The sequence below is a fragment of the Lactuca virosa genome, chromosome 5 (assembly GCF_052849685.1).
Source record: "Lactuca virosa cultivar CGN04683 chromosome 5, Lactuca_virosa_CGN04683_v6, whole genome shotgun sequence".
In the NCBI taxonomy this organism is placed as follows: Eukaryota; Viridiplantae; Streptophyta; class Magnoliopsida; order Asterales; family Asteraceae; genus Lactuca; species Lactuca virosa.
Genome location: NC_136430.1, coordinates 163,770,726 through 163,781,109, shown reverse-complemented (window position 1 = coordinate 163,781,109; position 10,384 = coordinate 163,770,726). Strand labels below are relative to the sequence as shown.

General features: G+C 28.1%; 1 long non-coding RNA gene across 1 annotated transcript; it reads right to left on the bottom strand.

Moving 5' to 3' along the window:
* Positions 1 to 409: 409 nt before the first annotated feature.
* On the bottom strand, positions 410 to 1,734 carry LOC145112875 (uncharacterized). Its single transcript, XR_013710671.1, has 4 exons — positions 1,598 to 1,734; positions 1,234 to 1,333; positions 880 to 936; positions 410 to 670 (listed from the first exon to the last, which is right to left on the bottom strand). It is a non-coding gene; the product is annotated as an uncharacterized LOC145112875 (long non-coding RNA).
* Positions 1,735 to 10,384: the final 8,650 nt, after the last annotated feature.

The following is a 10,384-nucleotide window of genomic DNA, read 5'->3' as shown; positions in this document are numbered from 1 at the left end:
CATAATGTTATATAAATTAATGCAAAAATATGATATTTTATTATGAAAATTAAAAAACAACAAAGAATTGAAAATGCTTATCACAACATAAATAAAGGAGATTGATCCCGATTGAGATTCAAGACTAAATTGGCTAGAACACTATAAGGACGATGGGTAATAGAGGAGATTGGTGTAGGAGGGCGTTGATTTATCAAGCTTTAAAAGTGAAAGAGTGGATCATCTGGGAATAACCATAAGATGGTAATGCAGGTAGCTTCATTTTACTTTTTTTGTATCATCTACAAATACCTATTTTCTCACCATCTGTAGATAGTTCAACAACTGAAGCTAAAAAAACCTAAAAATCATAAGGAAAAAAAACAAAATTAAGAGTTCCAAGGAGAAAACATACAACAAGTACCTTGAAATTGTTAATAGTGATAGTTAGCACTTGTTTTTTACAAGATATAGGTTCATCTACGATCCTATCATGAGAAAAGGGTGTAAAGAGGAGCTAAGATGTCATTGAAGATCGCCAGATCGTGAAGCCGGTGTTGCTTCAGGAGAGAGCCAAACACCAAAGAACAGAGGAAGAGAGACTCCTTGAAAAGGGGGCAGAGTGGCAGACTGTGGAGTTTAGGGCAACCCAAACCCTTTCATTGGCCATGTTCCGAATGAATCAAACGATCTGCAAAATTTTGGAACACTCAACGATTTTCAATAAAATCAAACAAAAATACAACAAAATCAAACCATATTGATACCTTGAATTGATCTGGAACAAATGAAGGCAACATGGAAAAAATGATGCATGTGAAAAGTGGTGGTGGAGGGTAAGATGGTGCATTTATGAAAGGAAAAAACCAATATATAATCCTCTATAAATAAGAAGCTTACCTAAATTTATCCTCTTTCCATTGCATTCATTGAATACTCGTCCACTCTTTGATCAATCTAGAGATGCAAACAAAAAGAAACAGATTTATAATGAAAGCATGTCTCTACTTACAACCAATCCCCTAGTGTTTTTTTACTAAATGTAAAAGCTTTGAAAACCATTGAAGATAAAATTTTGCAATGCTTTTCGATTTCTAGATCTTCAAGGACCTAACCATCCATCACCCAAAAACAATGATTTGTTAAATCATGAGGAAAATCGAATCAAACTCTGAATTTAAAAAACAACAAGCTGGAAAAATAGTAAAAACATACATATCCCATTTAAAGTTTGTATAACCCAAAATGTTATACCTGAAGAGCTTTCGGATCTAGTTTAAACCTTTTTTCTACCAACGAAAAAACCCTCATTTGCAGAACTACATGTGCAATGAAATAAAAACATTCAAAGCACCTGTAACCAAAAAAAATATCAAGATTAACATATGTGAGGATTCAGATACAGAGGCATAGGAGAAGCTGACAGGCGGAATTAGGCATATGAGAAGCTGACAAGGGGAATTAGACGATTACCTGCAATGTACGCACATGAGATGACATTCGGGGGATGCCACGCGAAGGTGAAGGTATAAACAATGAAAAAGCATAGATTAGAAACCCTATAAAATAATACCATCGTTCCTAAGCTTTATGATATATCCATTAGAGGCGTTCTCACCTTGCGAATAGTGGCCATCCGAGAAAGTTCTTCGCCATCATCCACGCTAGGGTTCGCATTGAGTGAGAGAAAGTCAATCGAAAAGGAATCTCAATGAAATCTTCAAATAGGTATTTTTAGGTTATTAGCGGGCAGGATTAAAGAAACCTGTCTACAGACTCCAAACGTCTTTGACCGAGTTTTAAGGGAATTCGAATGAAAAATAAAGGTCAAGTCAAATAAGATAAGAACAGATGGGGAAATAATATGCGAGAATTAAGGGGGTCTTATACGGATAAGAAATTTAATGCATCAGATATTGTACATTGTATTTAATATTTTGTACGTCTTAAATATATTTTTAAAAAATAGTAAGGTTTGTATAATAATACAGTAAGATATATATATATATATATATATATATATATATATATATATATATATATATATATATATATATATATTTCAAGGTTGTAAAAATTGATCGGCGGTAACTCGACGGTCGACTGGTGATAAGCGATTAATCGGACTACGCGGGAATTAATCGGCGACCCTAAATTATTATTAAATTATTTAAAAAATTAATATTACCTAAAAAATTAAGTATTTGAAAATTTAAAAGTTTAGAATTTTGAAAATTTGAAAATTTTAGTATAATAATTTAAAATTTGAAAACTTAAAAATTTGAAAATTTAAAATTTTGATGTAATGTTTGAAAATTAAAAAAAAAATTAATTTTTTAAAAAAGTTCCCGCCTATGACCGTCGAGGACCGCCAAGCCCGACTTTGACCAATTTCCACCAAGCACTCTAATCGTAATCGATCCAAAGCCGTCAAACGATTAATCGCCGATTAATCGGCCGCCAAAGCCGATTTCTGTATATATATATATATATATATATATATATATATATATATATATATATATATATATATATATATATATATATATATATATATATATAGAGAGAGAGAGAGAGAGAGAGGCTTAGGTTATTCTATTATAACTAATTATTGTGCAGATATCGTATGTTATGACAATTACTAAGAGAATAAGTTATTTAGCAATGCGAATACGTTCAACCTTACAAAAATATCGTCATTTTCATACATTCTCGCTAATTATTATTTTTTTGTTCTCACACATCGTTTTTTACTCATTTTCATTCTGACAGAATACGACCAAATAAAACATTCTGACAACATTCTGACAGAATTGAGAATAATAATAATAAGTGTATAATAACCTTATAGACGATTTAATTAATGACAATAGTTATGTAAGACTGAACGTATTTATATTATAAAACAACATATTTTCTTTATCATTCTCATAGCATACGATATCCGCACAATAATTAGTTAGAATACTTGAACCTAGCTCTCTCTCACTCTTAATATATATATATATATATATATATATATATATATATATATATATATATATATATATATATATATATATATATATATATATATATATATATATATATGAGTTAAAAATATATAACGACATGACGCGGTGTACAATCTATATATCTCTATATCTATCTACTTTAATAGATGAAAATTTTCTAGAACCTTATTCATTTAAAACTCCCGCTAGAACTCAAAATTCTTTTTAAGAAAAATGTAATTAGTCACTACAGCTTAAGAGTTTTGAAATTTATATGTATGTCTTGATTTGTTGTGTGTACTTATAATTTCAACTTTAAAATAATTAATCAAAGTAGCTTTTTAACTTTTAGTTAGTAAGTGAGAGTTATTATATTTAATTGGTTAATATAAAGTTATAAATAGTTTACATATGTATATGAGATTGCTACAGATTGAAGCATAAGATGCAGAAAAAAATATGATTTTGGAAACACTCGGAACTCTACATTGTGGTTCATGTACATAGGCTTGTTCAAATTCTATGATACCGAGACCCGGCCGAATTTGAATTCGAGTAGACGAGGTCGTGTAAATCGGGTAACAGGTTCGAAAATTCGGTAATCAGGTAACCTGATATTTAAATAGATCGGATATTGGTCATGTTTTAAAAAATTTGGATATACCTGGATACTAAATTAAAAAAAAAAAAAAAAGCAAACAAACTCCCTAATGTTCTTAACATATTGATCCATATGGATGGGGGTTGTGTTTTATCATTTTTATGGTAAATTATATATATATATATATATATATATATATATATATATATATATATATATATATATATATATATATATATAAACGTATATAGGGAAGGGTTATTTGGAAAACAAAAAAAGCCTAAAAATCATAAAAATACATAACAAAAATACATAAAGATCACAAAACTTTTTTTTGAATTTTTTAATGAAAAAATCCCAGGTTTATAAAGTAATCCGTTGAAAAAAAATTTGAAATTTTTTTTTTTTTATAAAAAAAAAACTTATTTTTAAAATTTTTTTTAGCGAATTTTAATAAAAAGCTGCGATTTTTTATAAAAAAAATTCAAAAAAAAGTTTTGTGATTTCTAAATATTTTTTTATGCATTTTTATGATTTTTAGGGTTTTTTGTTTTCCATAAAACCTATATATATATATATATATATATATATATATATATATATATATATATATATATATATATATATATATATATATATCATCTCTAATAAATGAAACTATTTTTGTCATTTGTCATCTTATCCTTCATTTTGACACATGTCATTTTCTAGGATTTTTAAAATTGTTATTTTTCACTTGTAAATTTTTGGGGGTCTCAATTTTCTTAAAATAAATTTCCAAAAAATTCTAATGGGTTATATATGTAAAGTTATCATTCTATTAATTTGATAATAAATTCTCATAAATGCTCCAAACGATTCGATTTCTTTCATAAATGCTCCGAAATATTATATTTTGTTTTGAAAAAACATTATTTTATAAAATATTTAATATTTATATATATTCATTTTAAATTTTTATTTTTAATAAACTCGTGTAATACACGGGTGTCACACCTAATATATATATATATATATATATATATATATATATATATATATATATATATATATATATATATATATATATATATATATCAGTGCTGTAAATATTGGCCTAGGCGGCGCCTAGGCGCTTGGCGGTCTGCAACTGATTACGATTAGGGGGTGTTTGGCGGAAATTAGTCAATATCGGTCAAACTCGGGCTAGGCGGTCGTCGACGGTCCTCGGCGGTCCTCGACGGTATTTGGCGGGAAGATTTTAAAAAATTCAAAATTTCAAAATTTCAAATATTACACCAAAATTTACAAAACTTCAAAATTTTAAATTTTTAAATATTCAAATTTTCAAATATTATACCAAATATTTCAAAACTTCAAAATTTAAAAATTTTAAATTTTCAAATACTTTTTTTTTCTTAAGATATATTAAGTTTTAAAATAGTTTTATTAGTAATTTATGGTCCCCGATTAATCCTCCGATTAATCCCCGCCAAACCGATTAATCGTTTGACTTCAGTCGACCGCCGAGCTACCGCCGAGCGATTTTTACAACCTTGATATATATATATATATATATATATATATATATATATATATATATATATATATATATATATATATATATATATATATATATATATATATATATATATATATATATATATATATATCATGTACAAGTATAACCTTTAAATATGGTTACCTAGTAACTTTAAAATTGGTGGTGATCGGCAAAACCTTTAAATATTGAAATAATTAATTAGCTATTAGTCTTTTCAAAAACAAAAACTTGAATGAATTTATATACATTTAGTGCATTGCCGGTCAAAAAGAATAGCATTATCACAATCTGCAGTTCAAATAAAAGGTTAATTTGATCAAATATTAATATGCAAGTAGATTGGGATGAATAAACGACCAATACATCATATTCACAATATAGTTAAAGTAGATTTCGGGTATATCTGAAATTACCCGAACCGAATCATCAACCGGAATACTCGACTAAAAATATCTAAATTCCTAGATATGTCGGGTTTCGGTTAATATGATTTTATGAAAAAACGCAAACTATCCGACCTGAATTATCCAAAACAAAAAAAGTTTACCCGATCAATAGTCCTACATGCACATATATTAAATGAGGAAGAGGAATATACAAATTTATATAATCAGAATATATAAAATTTGTTTATGTTGTTTGAAGATAATATGAAAAAGTTTTTATAATTATTTTCTTCTATTCTACCGCGTGGAATCTTATTATTGTATTTTTCTACACCAACTATGATTCACTAAAAAATGATCCATAAAAACACCATATTCATATATGGAATTTGGATTATTATAATATGTTTATCTTCACTGTAATACTTTGTATATATTATTGGGAAATTTTGAGTAAAGCCCTCTACTGGGAAACAAAGATTCCATACGCGAGAAGCTTGTTTCAACTCATAGATGGATTTATCAAGCTTGCACACTCTATTGGGAAATTTTGTATCAAGAAAACCCTCTAGATGACTCATGTAAACATCCTCAACCAACTATGATGAATACACTAAGCAACCACAATAATAATGTCAGTTCCATCTAGCACAATAATAAATTCCCCTAGGCTATTAGGTATCATAAATCAGGCAATTCTATCATGCAACTCCTGAATATACCTAGCCGAGAAAATAGCTTAAAGTTCTATCATATCATCAATTTACAGAACAAGTGTGTGTATCTTGGGGTACACTTTTCTTGGCTTGGGCTAATTGTACACATCACATCCTTTTCCGTTGGACATTTCAGAGTTAATTTTTTGAAGAAAAAAACATTTTATAGATCCTTAGTTTGAGTCTGGAATCCCACAAGTGTTCTTCCAATTTTCTCAAACTAGGGCTCTAATACCAACTTGTAACATCCCAAAAATCATGGCAAAATTTTCATTTTTGAAACCATATCAATATCCATAAATCATACAAAAACATAGTTTCTAAAAGTCATAATTATAAATCTGATTATCCGAAAATCATAGGTCAAATAAATATCCAGGATGATGTGCAAAATCACGCCTTCACCTTATACTTGCTGTCAGATGCACCTGAAACGATAAAATCAAATTGTAAGCCAAAGCTTAGTGAGTTCCCCTAAAGTACTCCACACAACATCATATATATAATCCACACAACCAGACCTACAACACAAGGCTAGACCGCCATCAAGCCTTCAACTACAAGCTGGACCGCTCCCCTGCCTACAATATAAGTTGGACTGCTCCCTTGGGTCTACCGTATTAACTGGACTGCCCGGGTATCTTGGACATCAGCACAAAGCAGGACCCTCAATTTTGCAAAGCAATAACATGTCGACATATTCAATAATAATCAATTACCAGCAAAACATGTAATCATACAGATCTACTAGTCTAACATATAACCAGCGAATACAGGTAATCATATAGATCTACCAGTCTAACATGTAACCAGCACAACATCATCCTATATACCAATATACATAACCTAGTAGGCCGGAATTGGTGCCTTCGACCCATAATTACAGTGAGGAAAACTCACCTCACAGTCTTAAAAATACCTGAAGTGATCACCGCTCCAAACAATGAATCTACAGGTCACCTATACAACAAACAGGGACCCAATCTCAATCTACTATTCAAATTAACCCAAATGACCTACAATCAAACTTAGTCAAATTCAACGGCCAAAAAGTTAAAGGTCAACATCCAAACCGAGTACGCCCTACGTATCAGCTCTACGCCCTGCGTAGATCATCACTTGGCTTTTACGAGACAACACAGGGTTACGCGTAGCGTAACCATAAGTATGCCCTGCGTACTCACTTGCATCACGTCCAACTATCAAATCTGGTCTAAATAAATGTCCTAATTGATAAAGTTCCAAACTTTATGCACTTGCATAACTTATTAAGGCTCAAGAACAAACCATAATATTATAAGAACTTCGAACGATCTCAAACTCATGCATGGGTGGTTGGATATGGCCAACACACCATTTTTATGACTTAATACCTTTAAATACTTCTGGAAAGGAACTTTATAAGGTCTATAGTCGTTCATACTCAAATAGACGAAAATAATGGGACAAAATGGAATAACTTCAACATCTAAGCTAGATCTAACAACGGAAGCATAAAGGTACAAACTTTATACCTTCTGGAGATGAATAAGGGGTCAGAATATCTAGATCCAAAGTTGTTTCACGCTTCTAAGCAACTCCACCACCTTCTTCTTTCTTCAAAGCACCCAAAAACACTCTTTAAGCTCGTAGTGCACCAAAATGAGGTTAGGGTTTCAAAGGAGACGTTGGGGAAATGGAGCTTGAGAATGGAATGGTTCCATGAAGGTTAAGGTCCTTATATATATATATATATATATATATATATATATATATATATATATATATATATATATATATATATATATATATATATATATATATATATATATATATATATATATTTCAACGTTGTAAAAATCGATCGGCAGTTGCTCGACGGTCGACTGGCGATAAGCGATTAATCGGACTACGCGGGAATTAATCGGCGACCCTAAATTATTATTAAATTATTTATAAAATTAATATTACCTAAAAAATTAAGTATTTGAAAATTTAAAAGTTTAGAATTTTGAAATTTTGAAAATTTTAGTATAATAATTTAAAATTTGAAAACTTAAAAATTTGAAATTTTAAAATTTTGGTGTAATGTTTGAAAATTAAAAAAAAATTGATTTTTTTAAAAATTTCCCGCCTATGACCGTCGAGGACCGCCAAGCCCGACTTTGACCAATTTCCACCAAGCACCCTAATCGTAATCGATCGAAAGCCGTCAAACGATTAATCGTAATCGATCCAAAGCCGATTTCTGCAACACTGATATATATATATATATATATATATATATATATATATATATATATATATATATATATATATATATATATATATATATATATATATATATATATATAGGCTTAGGTTATTCTATTCTAACTAATTATTGTGCGGATATCGTATGCTATGAGAATTACTAAGAGAATAAGTTATGTACCAATCCGAATACGTTCAACCTTATAAAAATATCGTCATTTTCATTCATTCTCGCTAATTATTTTTTTTTGTTCTCACACATCGTTTTTTACTCATTTTCATTCTGACAGAATACGACCCAATAAAACATTCTGACAACATTCAGACAGAAATGAGAATAATAATAATAAGTGTATAATAACCTTATAGACGATTTAATTAATGACAATAGTTATGTAAGATTGAACGTATTTATATTATCAAATATCAAATTTATTTATCATTCTCATAGCATACGATATCCGCACAATAATTAGTTATAATACTTGAACCTAGCTCTCTCTCACTCTGTGTATATATATATATATATATATATATATATATATATATATATATATATATATATATATATATATATATATGAGTTAAAAAATATATGACGACATGACGCGATGTACAATCTATATATCTCTATATCTATCTACTTTAATAGATGAAAATTTTCTAGAACCTTATTCATTTAAAACTCCCGCTAGAACTCAAAATTCTTTTTAAGAAAAATGTAATTAGTCACTACAGATTAAGAGTTTTGAAATTTATATGTATTTCTTGATTTGTTGTGTGTACTTATAATTTCAACTTTAAAATAATTAATCAAAGTATCTTTTTAACTTTTGGTTAGTAAGTGAGAGTTATTATATTTAATTGGTTAATATAAAGTTATAAATAGTTTACATATGTATATGAGATTGCGACAGATTGAAGCATAAGATGCAGAAAAAAATATGATTTTGGAAACACTCGGAACTCTACATTGTGGTTCATGTACATAGGCTTGTTCAAATTATATGATACCGAGACACGGCCGATTTTGAATTCGAGTAGACCATGTCGTGTAAATCGGGTATCAGGTTCGAAAATTCGGTAATCAAGTAACCTGATATTTAAATAGATCGGATATTGGTCATGTTTTAAAAAATTTGGATACACCTGGATACTAAATTAAAAAAAAAAACAAACAACCTAATGTTCTTAACATATTGATCCATATGGATGGGGGTTGTGTTTTATCATTTTTATGGTAAATTATATATATATATATATATATATATATATATATATATATATATATATATATATATATATATATATATATATATATATATATATATATATATATAGGGAAGGGTTATTTGGAAAACAAAAAAACCCTAAAAATCATAAAAATGCATAAAAAAATACCTAAATATCACAAAACTTTTTTTTGAATTTTTTAATGAAAAAATCCCAAGTTTCTAAAGAAATTCGCTGAAAAAAATTTAAATTTTTTTTTTTTTAATAAAAGAAAAGAAAAAAAATGATTTTAAAAAGTTTTTTTTAGCGAATTTTTATAAAAAGCTGCGATTTTTTATAAAAAAAATTCAAAAAAAAGTTTTGTGATTTCTAAATATTTTTTTATGCATTTTTATGATTTTTAGGGTTTTTTGTTTTCTATATATATATATATATATATATATATATATATATATATATATATATATATATATATATATATATATATATATATATATATATATATATATATATATATATATATCCTCTCTAATAAATGAAACTACTTTGGTCATTTGTCATCTTATCCTTCATTTTGACACATGTCATTTTTTCGGATTTTTAAAATTATTATTTTTCACTTGTCATTTTTTGGGGGTCTCAATTTTCTTAAAATAAATTTCCAAAAAATTTTAACGGGTTATATATGTAAAGTTATCATT